Source organism: Patella vulgata, chromosome 1 (assembly GCF_932274485.2).
Source record: "Patella vulgata chromosome 1, xgPatVulg1.2, whole genome shotgun sequence".
In the NCBI taxonomy this organism is placed as follows: Eukaryota; Metazoa; Mollusca; class Gastropoda; family Patellidae; genus Patella; species Patella vulgata.
The window spans coordinates 20,079,256-20,097,779 of NC_065879.2; the positions used below are offsets into that span (position 1 = coordinate 20,079,256).

An 18,524-nucleotide genomic window follows, 5' to 3' on the forward strand; every position below is an offset into this window, starting at 1 on the left:
TTTTTTTGAGCTTTCACACTCTTAATTTTTTTCATTGTCATAACCACTTGCTCATCTACCATACATATTATCACCTATCTTGTTTATTTAGCCTTCTGTTAATGGACTATGCAATGCCTACATTAATTTATTATAAGTGTTATCCATATCTTAGTAAATGGTTTCATCCGTATTACCTCATTGAAACAACATAACAACATCCAACGGCTCCCTTTGATGGTCTTCATAATTAGCTAAATGTGTTCCATTTGTTGTTGATTGTCTAATTAACCACCCTACTTATCTTATGTCTAATTTGTTTAATCCTTTATCTTTATTGTTATTGTTATTTTATCTTATTATATGGTTTCACCATGTCCAATCTTATATATTCATCTGAAGTTTATGAAATGTCATTGTGCTTGATAACGATAAGAGGATACTTGTCGAAACGTCGTGCTTTTAGAATAAACCAGTGATTGTTTCCCATAAAAATTGTGTTCTATTAATGTGTTTTCCAATCGCTAAATGCCACTTAAAGATTATGACTATTATAAGGTAAATAGCACTTACTGATTGAATTACTATTAATAGTAAAAAAGGACTATTATTTGGGACCTTGAAATTGTCACAAATGGGTCGCACTAACAGCGACATTTGTTTCAGGCATATTTGTTTCATCGGTGACACGTCTGGTGTCATGTGAATGCAACGACAACAGCCTGGTTGATTGATTTGTTGATTGGAGTTCAGATGTCTACATTAAAATCGACCACTTTCAGGTTGCCGTATTCACGGCCAGGCAAGACCGACTTGAAATTTCTAGAAATTTTTCTGGGGGAGACAGGCCCCAACAAATCCCCCGACGGTGCGTTTCACGACTTTGGCGCAAGACGGTGACATTGAAGAGACGTCGAAAACCATTTAATAGACATAGTAAAAGTCATATCTTACGAGATTATCGCTGGTCTTTTCAGAAAATGCTATTTTATATATGACCAGTTTGTGTTTGAAAAATTTAAAAAGAAATTATTTATTCTCCCACCATTAAAGCACACTTATTACGAAATATCGCTCTCAGAAACTTCATGGTTTCTTTTGCAATTTGTTTGGGGTAAGACGTTATATAAATAATATCAATCTGTCTACCACACAAATTTAACAGATACAAATGCATGTTATTCCACAGGTAGACAGACAGGGCCTCCTTTGAAGGGAGTCAGTGAAGGGAACGCGGTTGGTTAAGAGTTTGTCTGACCCCTTTGAATATTTGCGTCTCATCTCCAATGAAAACAATCATGTTGCTCTCATGCTGTTCTCAACCAGAATCAAACATATATCGTACCCGAGATTTGTTAGCATGTTCCACACAACCCAACATTTATCGGCACCGGGATTAAGGGTGTATATCTTTGTTTCTAACGCTTATTGGGAATACGCCACGGAAACTACAATAAAAACTTATTTACAAAAACATTCTAAAGAGTGAAAACTGACATATTTCAAGCTTTACTGTATTTAAAGAAATAATTTAAATCAGCCGGCTGAAACCCCGTCTCCGCTATTTGTTCAGTCATTCTTTAGGTATAGTGCCAGTTTCCACCGACAATGATATTGTAAACAAGTGTCCAATCTATAAAAGCATACATTCCTACAAAATGTTTCTTTAGTCAAGTGAAACAATAAATTTCTAACTATGCGAGGGTGTGGTGAGTAAATTCGTGGTAACAAGTCTGAAAAAGCTAATGTGACATAGAACAAGGTCACATTGATGTTGACAAATACGTAAGACGATATGAACATCAACTAAAAAGATATGTAATGTGATTCAGCTGCAAGGTAATATATGCATACATGCAGCATAGATAATTAAAACTTCTATTCAAGTTAAACCAACTGTATCTATTTATTTAAGTCTTACGTCGAGCTGAATACATTTTATGATTTATTGTCATCTATTGGTGGTTAACAGTGTGTAACTAAAAGCTAAAATTGGATCTTATTATTGCCAATGATATAATGTACATGTAATAGCAAGTGTATATATATTTTTTGTTCAGTCTGTACACAGTAACATATCTGAGACCTCGATTTACGTATCATCTGAATAACTAGACACTGTTTCTTGCCAAGCGCCAATTCTTAAACAGTCGGCAAGTGTACATCACACTGAAAAATCCCGGGGAGTTTTTCCCAGCCAACAACATATTTTAATCCCAATATGTCCCCCGCCACTCACTTTTACTCTTTCTCATAGCCTAGTTAATATTATTTATAGCGAAATACACGCGTTACAGGGTTATGGTCGTCAATAGGTAAAGTAATGATTGAATAAGTTTATAGAAAGCGTATAATATATTTGAAAAAGTAACTTGCAGTGTGTATAACAGATACCACAGGGTAAGTCTGGGTTTTTAATTACCTCAAACGATATTTAAACATAACAAAAGTCTTATAAAAACTATTATCGTGTTAAGGGAAAGAAATTGGGTTTAACGAATATGGTCGTTCTTGCTATGATAGTTATAGTAATTTAAAGATGGATAATTTAATGCAAAATGAATATTATTGAAAATATAAGTCAAATTACTTTATTATGTGCGGAATTATTGGTGTTCGAAGTTTTGACAAGATATGGTGTAGCATTAAACTTTTAAATGGCAGCTGTTCTAATCTACTCTGTGTCTGAGCCATCTGATGTTCTTGAGAGTTGATTATGTTAATAAATGTTTAAATAATAATTTATATGACTGAATAATGATGAAATGAAATTGTGTTTAAAGTCCTACTGTTCTGCCCTGCCTGGGTTAATGAAAACGGGACATGAAATGAAATGGGCATTAACGCCCCGCTGTTCTATCCCGACTGAGCTAATGAAGACGGGAAATGAAAGGAAATGGGGAGTAACGTTCTATTTTTCTGCGCCAATTGAGCTATAGGAGACGGAGATACGACACACAGTGTGTTCTGCGGAATTATTGAACGCACAGTGTCGCTTTGGCCGAATCTTATTTCGAATTCCAACAGTATGCCGTAGCGCCGTTGTCCGAACAAAATCTCTTTTATAGCACACTGTATGGCGTATTAACCCAATCGGTGTAAATCTTCATTAACCCAATCGGTGTAAAAAAGGTGGATGGTAAACCCTATTTCCTTTCATTTATATAAATGAAAAATAGCAAAAGTAACTGACCTAAAATTGAACCCTATGGGGTACCCCAAAAGCAAGTCTTGTCGATTTAAGTAAACTTTTTTTTCGATATTCGTATTTCATTTGTAACTGAATTTCGTTTTTGTATAGATAAGAGTTGATTGTTTGAATCATTTAAAAGTTTGGCCTTTTACTACTTTTACTTATAAGTTTTCTTTACATGTACTTGTAGTCTAGTCAAAATACTGAAAGACCCGCCACAAATTCCTTTAGTCTAGTCTTGAAGGAATTATTAGTGAGCAGAAATTCGGCCGTGTATCTGATATCACTCGTCACTTCCGATTCAGGAAACCTGTATTACTCAGCTACCGTAGCAATGATCTCTATGTTAAAATTATATTTGGAATGTGTTTAACCAGCTCTATCACATATGTGATAATGACTGGCACCAATATTGTCCTTTAAGCCAATTTGGACGTTAAACCACATTTCGTTTACCTTTAACTCAAAGAAATATATGTTTTAATGTAATTAACATAAGAAATGGAAAATATTGCCCTCCGCCAAGACAAAAATCAACGAAAATAATTTGTATAACAACATTGACACCCCATCCCCTCTTGCACTACAACCTCTACTACCAGCGCAACCTACAACACCACGGCCGCCACCATACTCAAATAAAATAAAATAAAATCAATATAATTAATCCCGAGTGGAAATCTCCGTACTCAAACGAAGCATCTTCTAAAATCTCCAACTATATTAAATTGCTTTTTCATATCCTGGACCTCTTTTTTATGGAATAAACAACCAAAGTCAATTATTGCCAGAGGGCGAGTAAAACTCAAAACAGTCAACGGAGAGAGAGAAAAGGGAGAGAAAGAGATAGATGGGATTAGACGAACACTCGACACAAACTATAATTCGCTTGCACATAAGGTCTTAAGCATTAAGAGGGAACTAGCAGACCAGAGAAATTCCACGAGGTTAGGCGGCGACCCTATTGCTTGTCATATACCAGGCCACTTGACTCAATGACAGAATTTATGATCTTAAGTGCACGCGTTCACCATTCGGTTTTGTCTGCAGAATCACCTCGGTGGAAGCGGACGTTAAATAAACCCATTTCACACACATTCGGCCACTCACCTCCTCCCCACCCCCAAACCCAAAGAACGATAAAATTAAATAAATAGTAGTATTTGTTACGTGGTGAAGCACATAAACCGGGAATATTAGCTGACTACTGGGGCATTTGCCATGACCGAACGCTAAGCATTTCTATTTCATATATATAAAAAATTATTAAAATAGGGTTGAACCATATGTTAGTGCCGAAATAACCTAGTTTGTGTCGTGTGGACGTTAATCCCCATGTCTCTTGTATTATTAATATGGCATGGTGATCAATAAGGGAAAGTTAAGGATGCATTACGCAAGATTTAGATAAAAAGCTGACAGTTCTCGCAATAATAGTTTTAAAAAAGATAATGAAAAGGAAATATGTTAAAAATTTCAGTCAAATTACTTCATTCTGAGAGGAGTTATCGTTGTTTACAGAACAGTAGTCTCGATTGTCATTTTTAAATTAAATTTTAAATTTGAGAAAATCAAAGCCATCCGAAGTTCTAGGCCAGGGGCCTGTTTCACGAAATTTCAACTAAGATAAAATCCAAATTTTAGTAATTTGATTGGATAATATTAGATTGATTGGCCATTCAAAATTGAAGTATCTACTAAAATTTCGATTTTATCTTCAGTTAAGATTTCGAGAAATAGGGCCCTGGTATGTAAATAAATGTCGCATAAATGATTTATATAACATTTGAGATCAAAGGAAAGATCTACAATAGGCAAATTTAATTCTTATATAATTTAACCAGCATAACATCCTTTATACTCAATTATTATAAAATCTCTAAGTTTACAACATTTTCTATGATTAAACTTTAACGATAAAATCTCAATACTTTTCACTACCTTCGGCTTGATTAATGGATGTTAATTTCAAATGGTTCAGTCGAACAAATTAATAATTTGTATATTTTGTTTGAAAGAAAGGTATTTTTACAGGCAAAAAAGAAAATGTGTTCGACGTTTTTTAAATGTAAGATGATGCTGATTTCATATGGCATACGAATACAAAACACGCTGATATGAATATTATATGAATGGATTTATATTGTTGCAATGTATTATTATCCTTAAACATTCGTGGTAAATATCATATGACATACGAATACAAACCAAGCTTGTGTGAATATTTCAAAAATTTAGTCAAGGTATTGATGTAATGAAACTATACACCAAGTTTCATCACTTTAACTAATTAGAACCAAAGTTATCGTGTCCAAGAGTATCAACCACAGAGTAAAAATACACTGAGTAACCCAGCGACGCGCAATGCATCTTGGGAATTGTCTGTAATAAACACACACTGACAGTTCGCTCAACGACGTTACGATATCTATATCGATGAACTAAATCTCTTAAATTTCGTAGTTTTATAGTATTTTCGGTAACAAAACTACCGAGAATTATCACATACAATCATACGTTAGTTGTGTGTGTTTTTCGGGAATTTATAAAACATGATTCATATTTTTAAAACATGCATAGGTAAAGCGTGGTACAGCCCGGAATGAAGTGAGAGACGGCATTTGTGACGGTTTATGAATTGATTTATAAGGCCGTAAATTATTGTCGATTTTAAAAAGTTTTTATTAACTTTAAAACTAATCCACCAAATACTTGTTGTTTCGATTCCCAGATTTGAAATGTAATTTCCATACACCTTAAAATGGACCATTTGAAAATATCAAAGTGACACGCCCTTTTTTGGATAAGGCTTATTTTACTCAACATCAACATGATTTACCTTTGTCTTCTAGAGCTTATTACTATGTGATTTTTTCTTATTTATTTTAGGTCAATAAAGTAAGCTTTCATTAAAATATAAAAAAATAATTTAAGAATATTAAAATCGAATTTCAAATAGGATATAACGTTTTCCAATAAACAGATTTGAGCCGATGGTTGTTTTCCAAGATAAAATACCTTTGGCCCCAACGTTGACTCACTGTGTGCTTTTATGATTTTTGTTCTATTAATTAATGTAGGCTTTCATTTTTTTTAAATTATTGAGAGGAATCCTCGATGATTCAAGGCAATAGTCGAAGCATCAGTGAACATTCACCAAACTATTCTTGACGCTTTATAAGTTCCATTTCTCATGGGACTACTCCGTTGTTTTGGGCAAAAATTCATATTGCTGTTGTTAATTTCACTCCACATTTGGTTTGTCTTAAACTCGTTAGTTGTGTTCACAAACATCCTGGTTCGTTTTATTCGTCTAATTTATTATCTAAAACATCATGGTGAAAGAGCAGATAAAATGGTCATGTATATCAAAATCTTATACCCATACTTTTTCTCGACTCTTTGATGAAAATGGGAGGGTATACACCGATACACGGCCACTTTTCACGGCCACTTTATACTATTACTAGTATAAATTAATCCATTGGCATTTTCTACACTACAAACTTGAGAACTCTACAATTCCAACTTGTCTTCATTTAATGGCTGTTCTTGTTTTTGTCTGTCAGTGGATGTCAATACCTCGCGAAGTTAATGAATTGTTCTGTGCGGACATTAGCAAATGTACCTTGCTTATCAAAAAAGTTAAAATCCAATCTTTTGTACTGATCTCGAAGTGTCACCATATTCCTATGCAATTGGTATTTTTCCTCGTGTTTGGCAGAATTCGACTCATCTGCATGGCTTTAATTTCTTGTTCTGTGAAGGATCGGGCTTCTAAATCTTCGCGATCATAGAAATCTCTTGCAGAACTGATGATATTCTCGGTCTTAGAAATATATATCTGTAACATTATAAAGTAGGATTCTTCGACGAATTCCCGCATTCATTTCTGCCAGGATGTTGGCAAAACAACAAGAAATGGCTACATGTATTGTACAAAATGATTGGATGACGTTTGCTTTTCTCAACCAATCAATATCCCTGTTATGAACATTTTCCCTGACCTGATTTAAACCGTGAAATGCACGTGCGGTGTACTGACATTATTTACCTGAGTAGAAATAAGCGTTTGCGATGAGATAATTGGGGGGGGGGGGGGCTCTAAATGGGAAACTTTGATAAATTTGTGAAATGAAAAATGCTTTTGAAATTGGGAAAAATAGAAAAAATCTTTATTTCGCGAAAAAGTATGTTTTGAGCCCCACTCAAAAAAAGAGACGGTGTATCAACCCATACACCTTGAAAACATGGTATATAACTATTACATATGTACTTGAAGCCCGGATATAATATTATATATACTTTAGCCAATTGTACACCAATCTGATTAAAATTATTCGATATATTATGACCGTGCGGCGGCGTCCATGATGATCAACAAACTAAACTTGATTACCCAATCAACAACATTAATCTCCCGAGAACATGGTGAGATTAACATAAGTTATTTGTGTTGACAAATCTAGTCCGAATTGAAAAAAAACCCTACTAATACAGGATCACTCTAAATTTAGTTTTCCTCAGTTTTCTGAATAGTTGGAAAAGAAAAATGTTACTTTCTTAGTGATTGATATGTGTTGTATCACCCCAAATAACAAAACATGCCACACATAATATCTTACAGCGCTGGCTTTAAAATGTTCATTTTATCGTATTCAACGCTTTTAAAAAAGTTTGTTACATTCTTTGCTTCAGTTTCATACGTACATACAATAGTTTCGATAAAAATGTGTAAGAAACTATTGTATGCACATATGAAATTGAAGCAAAGAATGTAACTTGGTCAATGCAAATTTTCTTTTCACCTTTTTATATAATAAATAAAGGATATGCTTCATATACCTTACCAGTTTCGGTATTTACGCGGCTTTGTTAAACGAAAGATAGTCGTGCAGAACGAACAAAATAAAAAATTTTCTAGCTATTTGAAGCTGCTGGGTAAAGTAAATACTTTTATTACGTTTTTATATATTAATAGTTATTATATATGCTCAATGTACCTTATGCCAGTTTATATAATTGACTCTCAGTTGAACAAAAATTGCTCATTTGTTGTTTTTAAACAATAACCAGATGGGCGAAGCAATGTGAGAAATATTCTTAAAAATAATAGTTACATTTTAGTTTTTCAAGTGTTCGGGCACGCCTCAAGTTTCATTTATAATCGTGGGACGTGTAGTATTATGAAAAACCTTAAAGTGGAAAGCTAACTAAACAATAGCAATATTGCAAGTTTATACAGAATTTCGGATAATATTTGAGACACCCCTACCCAAAAAAGGAAAAGAAATTGCAGTAAGACAGCAGGGACAGATACCCTCTGTATCCACGTAGAGTTTGTTACATAATTCCCATCCGTGGAATAATCGTTATTTTGAAGGTTTTGATGTTTATTAACACAAAAACAATGTTGACATTTTGTCTGAGTCAATCTTCATTATGGTGACTGTTAGCGACCATTCTCTATATATTCTGGACACGTCAAGTGGAAATAATTGCATTTTGTCGACTCATGCAATTAAATGGGGTTTAACGTTCTACTGTTCTTCACCGACATGACCAATTGAGACAGGCATATGCTATACAGTGTGCGATGAGGTAAATTTTGGCCAGACAGCGGCTCTACAGCCTGCTCTTATATTGAATTACAACTGATAAGGTACATTTTACGTGTTCGACAAAGATACACTAGAGTCTGGTTTTCGTCTAATTCAGACAACTATACGTTGTCCGTTGCTGTGCGAGCCTGCTTCTTACTCACTGAGCTACAGTGGCTATCCAATTTCAAATCAAGACAAACCATTACCCAAATAAACGTGTACCATTCAAGTAATTATTTATTCGAGCGAGTATACGATATGTAGCTATTATATGTTTGGTATAAATGTCTGACACCTTACTTGTATTTCGCTCGCAAGAATCCTCCTTTCTCTTTCGCCTTTGTATGCCACTGTATGGTTGTCAGCTGTGGGATTTCTCCTATGGGTCCATTGCAAGGTTTTACTGTACTTGGCGCAAGTGCACCCATAGGCTGTTGTATATCCCACGTCGTACACATAATGTCCTTATTCCATTAAAGATACATTATGAGAGATTAGATAAAGGGTTGATTATGGTCTGGATAAGTTAATTAATGTCTAATTAATAATTTAGATAACATTTCAGGCCTAAAGAAAGGCCTACAATAGGCAGATTTAGCTCTTGCATAATGTATGTTTAATTTGTCTCTATAGAGGCTCAGCTTCACAAACGATTTGTAAAACAGTTTATTAGTTCAATTCAAAATATACTATTCAAAAAAAGTAGGGGATATTTGATTTTGGGGGCATAATACTAAAATATGCAAATGACTACGAAAAAAGTCACTATAGAACCTAACAGAAGAAACATTTCCAGTTACATGTGACGTCCAAACGCACCAATAGCTACAGCATGGAATGCAGGTGATGCTTGGGATCATCATGGGGGTCCAACCCAAGATTTGCACGACTCTGACTTTGAATGTTACAGTCATTGTGGCATTGAATTCCAGGGTGGAAACATCAGTTTAATTGTTTTAGTGACCAGAAAACAAATTTTGATATGCGTCGGCTTACCCAAAATGAAAGGTTACGTGCCCTTGGCTTGCTACAGATCGGCACAACACAGGCGGTTGTGGCGCGGACGATGAATGTTTCTCAGTCTGTCATAAGCAGGCTATGGTCCAGATACCGTGATACACAATCTGTACAGGACAGACCACGCTCAGGTCGACAACTCAAGCCCAGGATCGATTTATCCGTACCTTGGCCTTGAGAAATCGTGTCATCACAGCAAATCAGATCAGCGCTCGTCTTCAAACAGACACTGGTGTGAGAGTGAGTGGCCAGACGATTCGGAATCGACTGCATAGGGGTCACCTTCGCGCCCGACGTCCTCGTGTGATCCCTTGTTTGAGAGATCATCACATTCAGGCAAGACGTCGTTGGTGTAGGGATCGTCAACACTGGGATAATCGACGCTGGAGCAATGTGATGTTTTCAGATGAGTCAAGGTTCACTGTTGATTTTTTGGACAGACGTAGGAGGGTGTGGCGTCGTCGAAACGAGCGCTTCCAAGACGTTAACGACATCAGACATGATCGATTTGGGGGTGTGGGGAGGCATCACTGTTGCTGGAAGAACGGCTTTACATGTTGTTGCAGGGCGTGTTACAGGCCAGTACTCCCGGGACAACATCTTGGCAGTCCATGTTGTGCCGTTCGCACGACGTCATGGCCGCCGTTTCATCTTCCAGGATGACAACGCAAGATGTCACAGGGCCAGGATCGTTACAGGTTACCTCCAACAACAGAACATCACCACATTACCTTGGCCAGCACTGAGTCCCGACCTCTCCCCCATCGAACATGTCTGGGACATGCTTGGACAGAGGTTACGTCAACGTCAACAACGTCCTGCCAATGTCCAAGAACTTGCTGCTGCGTTGCAACAGGAATGGGACAATCTGGACCAAAAGGACCTTAGACGTCTCATTAGGAGTATGCCACGTCGGATCAATGCTTGTTTGGCAAACAGAGGAGGATTTACCCGTTACTGACTTGGTTGTGATGCTGTGGTAACTTTGCTGTTTGACCCCGGGTATCATTTTACCCTTATAATGGTCAGTCTGTGCCTTACTTAGTCTAACGATCATTTGGAATAAATCGATGAATGTGAACTTCATTTCATTTTGTCATTTGTTTCTTCGTCAGTTTCATTAGGTGACTTTAATAACACTTAAAAATCAAATATCCCCTACTTTTTTTGAATAGTATAATAATGAATGTATTAAGATATGCGCCCGTAATGCCTTACATGGAAGTTCTTCTAATACTTGTAATAACATTAGTTATATCTGTAACAGATACGGCGTATCTAGATACTATTTAAATAATACTAGAAGAATGCCCGGCTTCGCTCGGGGGTCATAACCCCGAAACTTGAACTGGTAGACTAACGCCACCTGGCGTATGTTACTCCCCGGTCCGAGCTACCCCTATACCCCAAATTTCAGACTCGGGGCAGACTTAGTGTAGCCACCAACCCCGAACAGACAGACAAACAGACAGACAAACGACAGTCACAAATATTAGTATAGAAGATAGATAAAAGTAAATAAACTTTTAAACATGAATAAATAAATGAGATAATACCAACGTAAACCAGTAGCTGGTCAAATTGTAGATATGATAAATATGCGTGAGTCGCAAGAAACTTACACTATAAACCTCAGAATGCCTCGTTCGGCATTTCTGTCCAAACAAGGCAAAAGTGTGTTAAAATTTTTGCCTCGATTTTGCCACGTTGTAACGAGGTAAAAAAAATGCCTCGTTTGTCTGGATTCCAAAACGTGTTTTTTTTAAATTGGCCTGTTTTTTGAACGAGGTATTTTGTTCAGAGCGAGGCTGGGTAAAATTGCCTCATTTACTAAACGGGGTATTTGCTATCAACAAATAGAGCCATACAAATAATGTTCGGACCATCACGTGACTAATTTCAGATCTACAAAATAGATTATTTATTTGGGACATTATATTGTTCATAGTTATGGCTTACTATACTGGATAATAAATGCTTCCCAAGCGAAATAAAACATAACAATGTCACGTGACAATATTACATATGGCGGATAAAAGCGTTCTTTGATTACATGCTTTTTGGTTTAATTATTAAATAATACGACAATCTGTATTTATGGGAAAATGAGAATGAATTTCCTCAAATCCAAAAATAGATGACTGGAATATTACATATGGCGGATAAAAGCGTTCTTTGATTACATGCATTTTGGTTTAATTATTAAAAAATGCAGCCATCTGTATTTATGGGAAAAAGAGAATGAATTTCCTCAAATCCAAAATTAGATGACTGGAATATTTATTGAATGGAAAGTATTTATTTTTATAAACAAAGATCTTCGGATTTGCAGTGTTCTAGCTTGGGCGGATTTGTGATTTGAATCCATGTCACGGGGACAGTAAACAATTTGATTACGGTACACTATTGTAAACTTTTATAGGGTATAGGCCCTATTAATATTAGCTTCTGGTCACATCTGTATTATGATACTGCTAGTTACAATAAAATCATGCATTATAGCTATTTTTATTTATTTATTCTTGGTGCTTCAAATTCAGTTTGGTTCTTAGGGTGCATCAACATATTTACAAATATGTTTTAAAGCTTTAGGTCATTTTATTATATCTTTCTACCATAAATAATAGCCCGAATTTAAGTATACCAAAAGTTAAAGAAATATAATATACAGGAGGCCATAATTCTATAGAATACACATGAGGTCATACAGAAGGCCATAGTTCTATGAAATACACAGGAGGCCATACAGACGGCCATAGTTCTATGGAATATAATTAATGCTTCTGGCTGATTGACTTTTTGACCTGGCTTATCTATGATAAAATATACCCCCACCCCCAATCATTTGAACAGGGCATGCGTATATAAGCTGATGTGGAAAGATCCATAAGCTCTGAGATTTGCCACAAGAACTCGAGACTGCTGCACGTATACATTCAGCGGTGTTTGAGTTTACATCTATATCCAATAACTCCTCGATATACCATATATTAATATCTAACTTTTATATCCAATAACTCCACGATATACCAATTATTAATATCTAACTTACTGCACGATGAAATATCAATTTCTAAATTCAATACATTCTTAATCAAATTGAAAACATAAACCAAAACAAAAAATTTCCAATAATATCTATCTAATATATATAATATCTACCGTGTATGTAATATCTAGCAGGTATTGCTAATATATCTAATATCTACATTGTATGTAATATTGTTAAATAATAAACCTGAGACTTGGAACTCAACAATCCAGTTGGTCAAAGAATCCAGGAGATAAGAAGAGGGGTCCGTTCCTTCCTGGCGGAAGAGAAATTTGTCGTCGACACGACTCCCCAGCCTGCTATATACGGAATGAAACCAAATGTCATCTTGCTAACAATTGTACTATTTGTTTTAGTGTAAACCACGGTTCGTCCCGTCATTATTCGGTTACTCGAGGGGAATGGGCAAACTCAAACGAAACCAGGGATTTAGCATCGGGGATTGACGCTGGAGACGGTAAAATGACACCACAGTTGAATTTATTAACCTGGGAATCGTTACTGTCTCCAAATGACCCAGATATTGACTACATATTGCATGGCGTCCAACATGGTTTTAAAATCACAGACACACCTAATAACTTGTCAATAACCACACATCTTCTGTGATAAATCATACTGATGTTAAGAGACAAATATTGGATGTGAATCCCCATGGTAACTATGTATTATCTGCTTTTAAACCACATGTAGTCTCCGCTTTGGGGGCTGTTAAAAATCGAACGGGAAGGTGCGTCTCATTCACGACGCCAGCCTACCAGTTGATATTTCCTTAAATAGCCTTGTCAATGACAAAACCTGCTCTTATATGACCCTCAATACTGCCTGTAAATTGATTAAAGAAAACAACTTTTTGGCAAAAATTGACTTATCATGTGTCTTACTATGTGCCTAAAGAAGTGTCCAGATTCACCCATCGGATTCTTTGTTGACTGGTTTGAGGTGGAAATTATCTGGAGACACTCGCCTTTCGGTTCTTCAAAAAGCCCCCAAATTTTTCAAACGCTGAACAGCGCTGTTTATCGTATCTTAAGTGAGCGTTTTGGTGTGACTGTAATTGCCTATTTGGACAACATGGGTATAGTGGAACATTGCGCTACTGTAAACTATTGAAATTCTGGGCTGTCTTGACTTTAGTGTTAATTATTACAAAGTAGAAGGAACTAGTCAGAAATTGATCTTTCTTGGTGTCTCCATTGACACTATTCATCTTACCCGTACCTTGTGCGCTTTTAAGACCTAGCTCACTTAATTTCCAGGACAGAAACGAGCATCTAAAAAGCAACTAGAGTAGCTTACAGGGAGTCGAGTGGTACAAGGTGGGCGAACTTTTCTTAGGCACTTGATAGATTCTAACAATCTCTTAACAATAACTGCTCCCCTTAGGACAACGTAATTCAAATACAGTAATGAGTTTAATAAATACCGATTTAATTTTTCTTTTTTGTATAATTAATATTTTACTTCAATTGGATGAAAACTGATCAGGGAACAGACATAGACTGTAATCACCCTAGATAAGAGACCTTATCTCTCAACCCTCCATCAGTATATCTCAACGTTTTTAGCTACGTCCTCGTGGCTAGTATCACACCTCTTTTCATACAAAGAATATTAGGCTGGTAGGAGAACTTTGGATTTACGTGAGCTTGGGAAAAATCTGAAACAAATGATTCTTGCTTTTATGAAAGGTCTATTTGGGTACAACTTCGTGGAAAAAATCCACCAAAATCGGCGCTCGGCAAAAAAAAAGTTACAGGCGTTCCGGTTTTCGTACTCCATCTTTGTGGAAGTTTTACAAATTTTTCGTCACTTTTTTCGGCATGCTGAGAACTTGTTCCCCCCCCCCCTTCAATCTGTATCATTACATCCCACCATAGGCTGACCAGATATTAAGCCCACATAATTGACTCTTCCCCGGCTTGTCTCGAGAGTTGGGAGCTGCGGTGGATCAGTAAACGTAAAAGAGCCCTTGGCAACTGGAATTGGAAATAAGGGGAGACGGTAGCACCACGTTCCCCCGTGACGCTGCATGACGCATGCACGTCTTCATTAGTCCAGACGTTAAACCACATTTCCATATTGGGATTGGCGGTTCGCCTACTCCACGACTAATTGAGATTGGCGGTTCGCCTACTCCACGACTTATTGAGATTGACGATTCGCCTTCTCCACGACTAATTGAAATTGGCGGTTCGCTTATTCCACGACTAATTTTGAGTGTCGGGTGACCAACCTATACGAAAGCTGGTCAAAAGGCAACAACAAACAATGCTATTATCCCTTTAGTTGAGGCTCATGAATTTTGATAACTTTATAAACTATAGGCTAATAGTGAATCATCAAAATACGTCTTAACAACATTCTATAAGTCAATCCACGAACACACCCAATTTCAATATTTGCGTGTTGACCTTTAACATCACACTTAGATCCTATACGCTTCGTGTCTTACAGTCAATACATGTCATGAAGAACTCTTTAGACATAATTTCTTTTATAATACTTTACTCGTTTCTATTGAGTTGTTTAGCAGAAGAAACCCATGACAACAATATGTTGAGACGACTACATAACAGAATAGGACGATTCAATGTTATCAAAATGACACAATGATAATTTTAATTTTATTACCAACCCTTTCACAATATTTGAATGAAATATCTCACACGGAGTGTTAATCTGTTTTCAGTTTCTATTCCAATTCAATAAAGCATTTAAAACATTTAATACATGTCTTGGCTTGATTCATTATTTACAATTTATTACGTTAATCGTGTATTTTATATAAAACAGTTCAAGAGATCAAAACTTTTCCAAATTTATACATTCAACATTACACGTAGACCTAAATGTATTTTTCAAATACGTGTATAAACATTTATATGAAATATATTATAAACAGATATGCTATGACCAGAGTTGCCATTACCTTTGTTATTCGACTGAAAAACTCCTGTCATTCACTCTGTCGTTCGACTGATCCATCATCCACGTTGTCATTTCCGAGTCTGAAATTTGGGGTATATGGGTAGCTCGGACCGGGGAGTAACATAGGCCAGGTGGCGTTAGTCTACCACTTCCGGTTTCGGAGTTATGACCCCCGAGCGAAGCCGGGCATTCTTCTAGTATATAAATAAATATATAAATAAATCATCTTCATGGTCATCATCATCGTCATCATCACTATTTAACACCAATCATCGTCGCCTGACAATTACCTTATCTATTCAAAGCGCTTGTTTAGTTTTAAATACTTGTGAACTTTACTAAAACTCACTTTGTTGAACGGGTTACTTTCGTTGGTATAGGAACGCTTTTGTATTTATGGATTTAAATGGGAGGGTATTTAATGTTGAGATACCCCTGAGACGAATAATTTGGGCAGTGCAGAAAATAATGGTCGCTATCTTCTTGAGTATGACCACAACTGCATGTCGGGTTATGTGAAATATGCATTAAAAATCTATGGAAGTTTAGAGCACTTTTACAATTACGAAGTCTGGAATGTATAATCTGAAATTTACGTTCTCCATAGTAACATCTTACTGACATCAATAAATACAAAAATATGACTATGTTGAAAGTCGACAAGACGGTATACAAGCCAAAATGCAAGTCGAAAATAAGAAATTAGGAAAAATACGAGGGGCGCTATTATCGCAGTGTATTATTTCTTAATTTCCTATTTTCGAGTCGATTTTGGCCTCACATTTTGTCGTAACTGCTACTTTTCGACTTTCGTGTTTTGGAGGGCGAAAAGTAGAAATTAAGAATGGTAGGCTTCTATAGTTAGGCGTTGGTATATATGACTGTATACTTGACACATGAACGACCTGAATGGCTGAATGGCCGGTAACCAAATATGTTATTGTGAGTGTTAAACGACATCGTAATTATTTTATATTTTGCAAAAAAAAAACAAACAACAAAAAACAAAACAAAAAAACACAAGCCGTGATTGCCATTACTACAATACGGATTACTAAATATACTTTGTGTCCAATTTTATATTTTAATACTGAAGACAGGCCCGGACTATAAATGAACAAGGCGGATCCTTTTGGCTTATATTGTGCAATTAGTGCAACGTGTTACAGTTGAAAGTTCCAAAGCATTTTCACATTCCATGTCCGATAAATTTAATCATCATGCAACTACTGATTGGTGGGTCGTCGAAACATTTAGATGCATACATCACAACACCGTGGTTTAGACAACTTGCAATTGAACTAGTTTTATTGTTGTACACATAATGCAAGAAACTGTGTTATTTCACAGCTGAATTGTATGGTAAGAACCGTAGAACCACCTTGTAGGGAATAACTTTTAAACTTTAACACCCTATACACACTCTGACAGCGGCATCGTTGACCCACACTCACTTAACCTTAATCCAAACTTTAAATCTTTCAACGGTTTAACAAGAAGGTGCTAAATATTTCCATTTAAATAAATACAAAAAGCAATTCGAAAAATAAACTATAAGTAAAGGAACCATCTCGGTGAATAAAGCTATTAATATGCCGTTAACCCGTGAGGCAAACCGAATGGTGTTTTATAGTAAATTAGACGAATAAAACATATAACGTTGCCATCTCGACCCTGATGCCCATGAACACAAATGACGAGTTTAAGACAAACCAATGGCGGAATGGAATTGATTAATGAAATAAAATATTTATTATGTCTGGTTAGACTTTAGCCTAAAAAAAACATGCGCGCTGATTACAATTTTGGCTGTCATATATGAATGGCTCAAAAACTGGTTATATTTCTTTAACTTTTGGTATACTTAAATTCGGGCTATTATTTATGGTAGAAAGATATAATAAAATGACCTAAAGCTTTAAAACATATTTTTAAATATGTTGATGTACCCTAAATTGAATTTGAAGCACCAAGGATAAATAAATAAAAATAGCTATAATGCATGATTTTACGTTTTGCTGTATTGGAAAAAAACATATCAGTAACGCTTTTTCAACAAGCAATTGTAGAGCGTCAAATCACAATGTTATTGTACTGTTTTAAACTGTAATTGTATTCATTCATGTAAAACATTACAATTTTATAATAAAATGTATAAAACACCGAGTTCGAGATTCAAATCACAAATCCGCCCAGTCATCTAGATTTGGATTTGGGGAAATTCATTCCCCATTTCCCATAAATACAGATTGCCGTATTATTTAATAATCAAACCAAACAGCATGTATTATGTAATCAAAGAACGCTTGTATCCGCCATATGTAATATTGTCACGTGACATTGTTATGTTTTGTTTCGCTTGGGAAGCATTTATTATACACAATAGAACTCCAGTGTAGTAAGCCATAACTATGAACAATATCATGTCCCAAATAAATAATCTAATTTGTAGATCTGCAATTGGTCACATGATGGTCCGAACATTATTTGTATGGCTCTATTTGTTGACAGCAAATACCGCTAATAATTATCTTGGATAAAATACCTCGTTTAATAAACGATGCAATTTTACCCAGCCTCGCTCTGAACAAAATAGCTCGTTCCAAAAACAGGGCGATTTAAAAAACCACGTCTTGGAACTCCAGACAAACGAGGCATTTTTTTACCTCGTTACAACGTGGCAAAAATTTTGACACGTTTTTGCCTCGTTTGGACAAAAATGCCGAACGAGGCATTCTGAGGTTTATAG

General features: G+C 35.9%; 1 protein-coding gene across 4 annotated transcripts in view; it reads left to right on the top strand.

The window, feature by feature from the left end:
• Window positions 1-2,259: 2,259 nt before the first annotated feature.
• Window positions 2,260-18,524, top strand: part of LOC130010229 (alpha-1,3-mannosyl-glycoprotein 4-beta-N-acetylglucosaminyltransferase C-like) — a 38,263-nt gene continuing 21,998 nt past the window's right edge. The window contains exon 1 of one of the 4 annotated variants that reach the window (XM_050557918.2): window positions 2,260-2,379. The gene's annotated coding sequence lies outside the window, so the exon portion shown is untranslated. Of the gene's footprint in view, window positions 2,380-8,046; window positions 8,119-18,524 lie in introns of those variants that run through there. The other 3 variants (XM_050557937.2, XM_056103531.1, XM_050557911.2) reach the window with 3 other exon arrangements.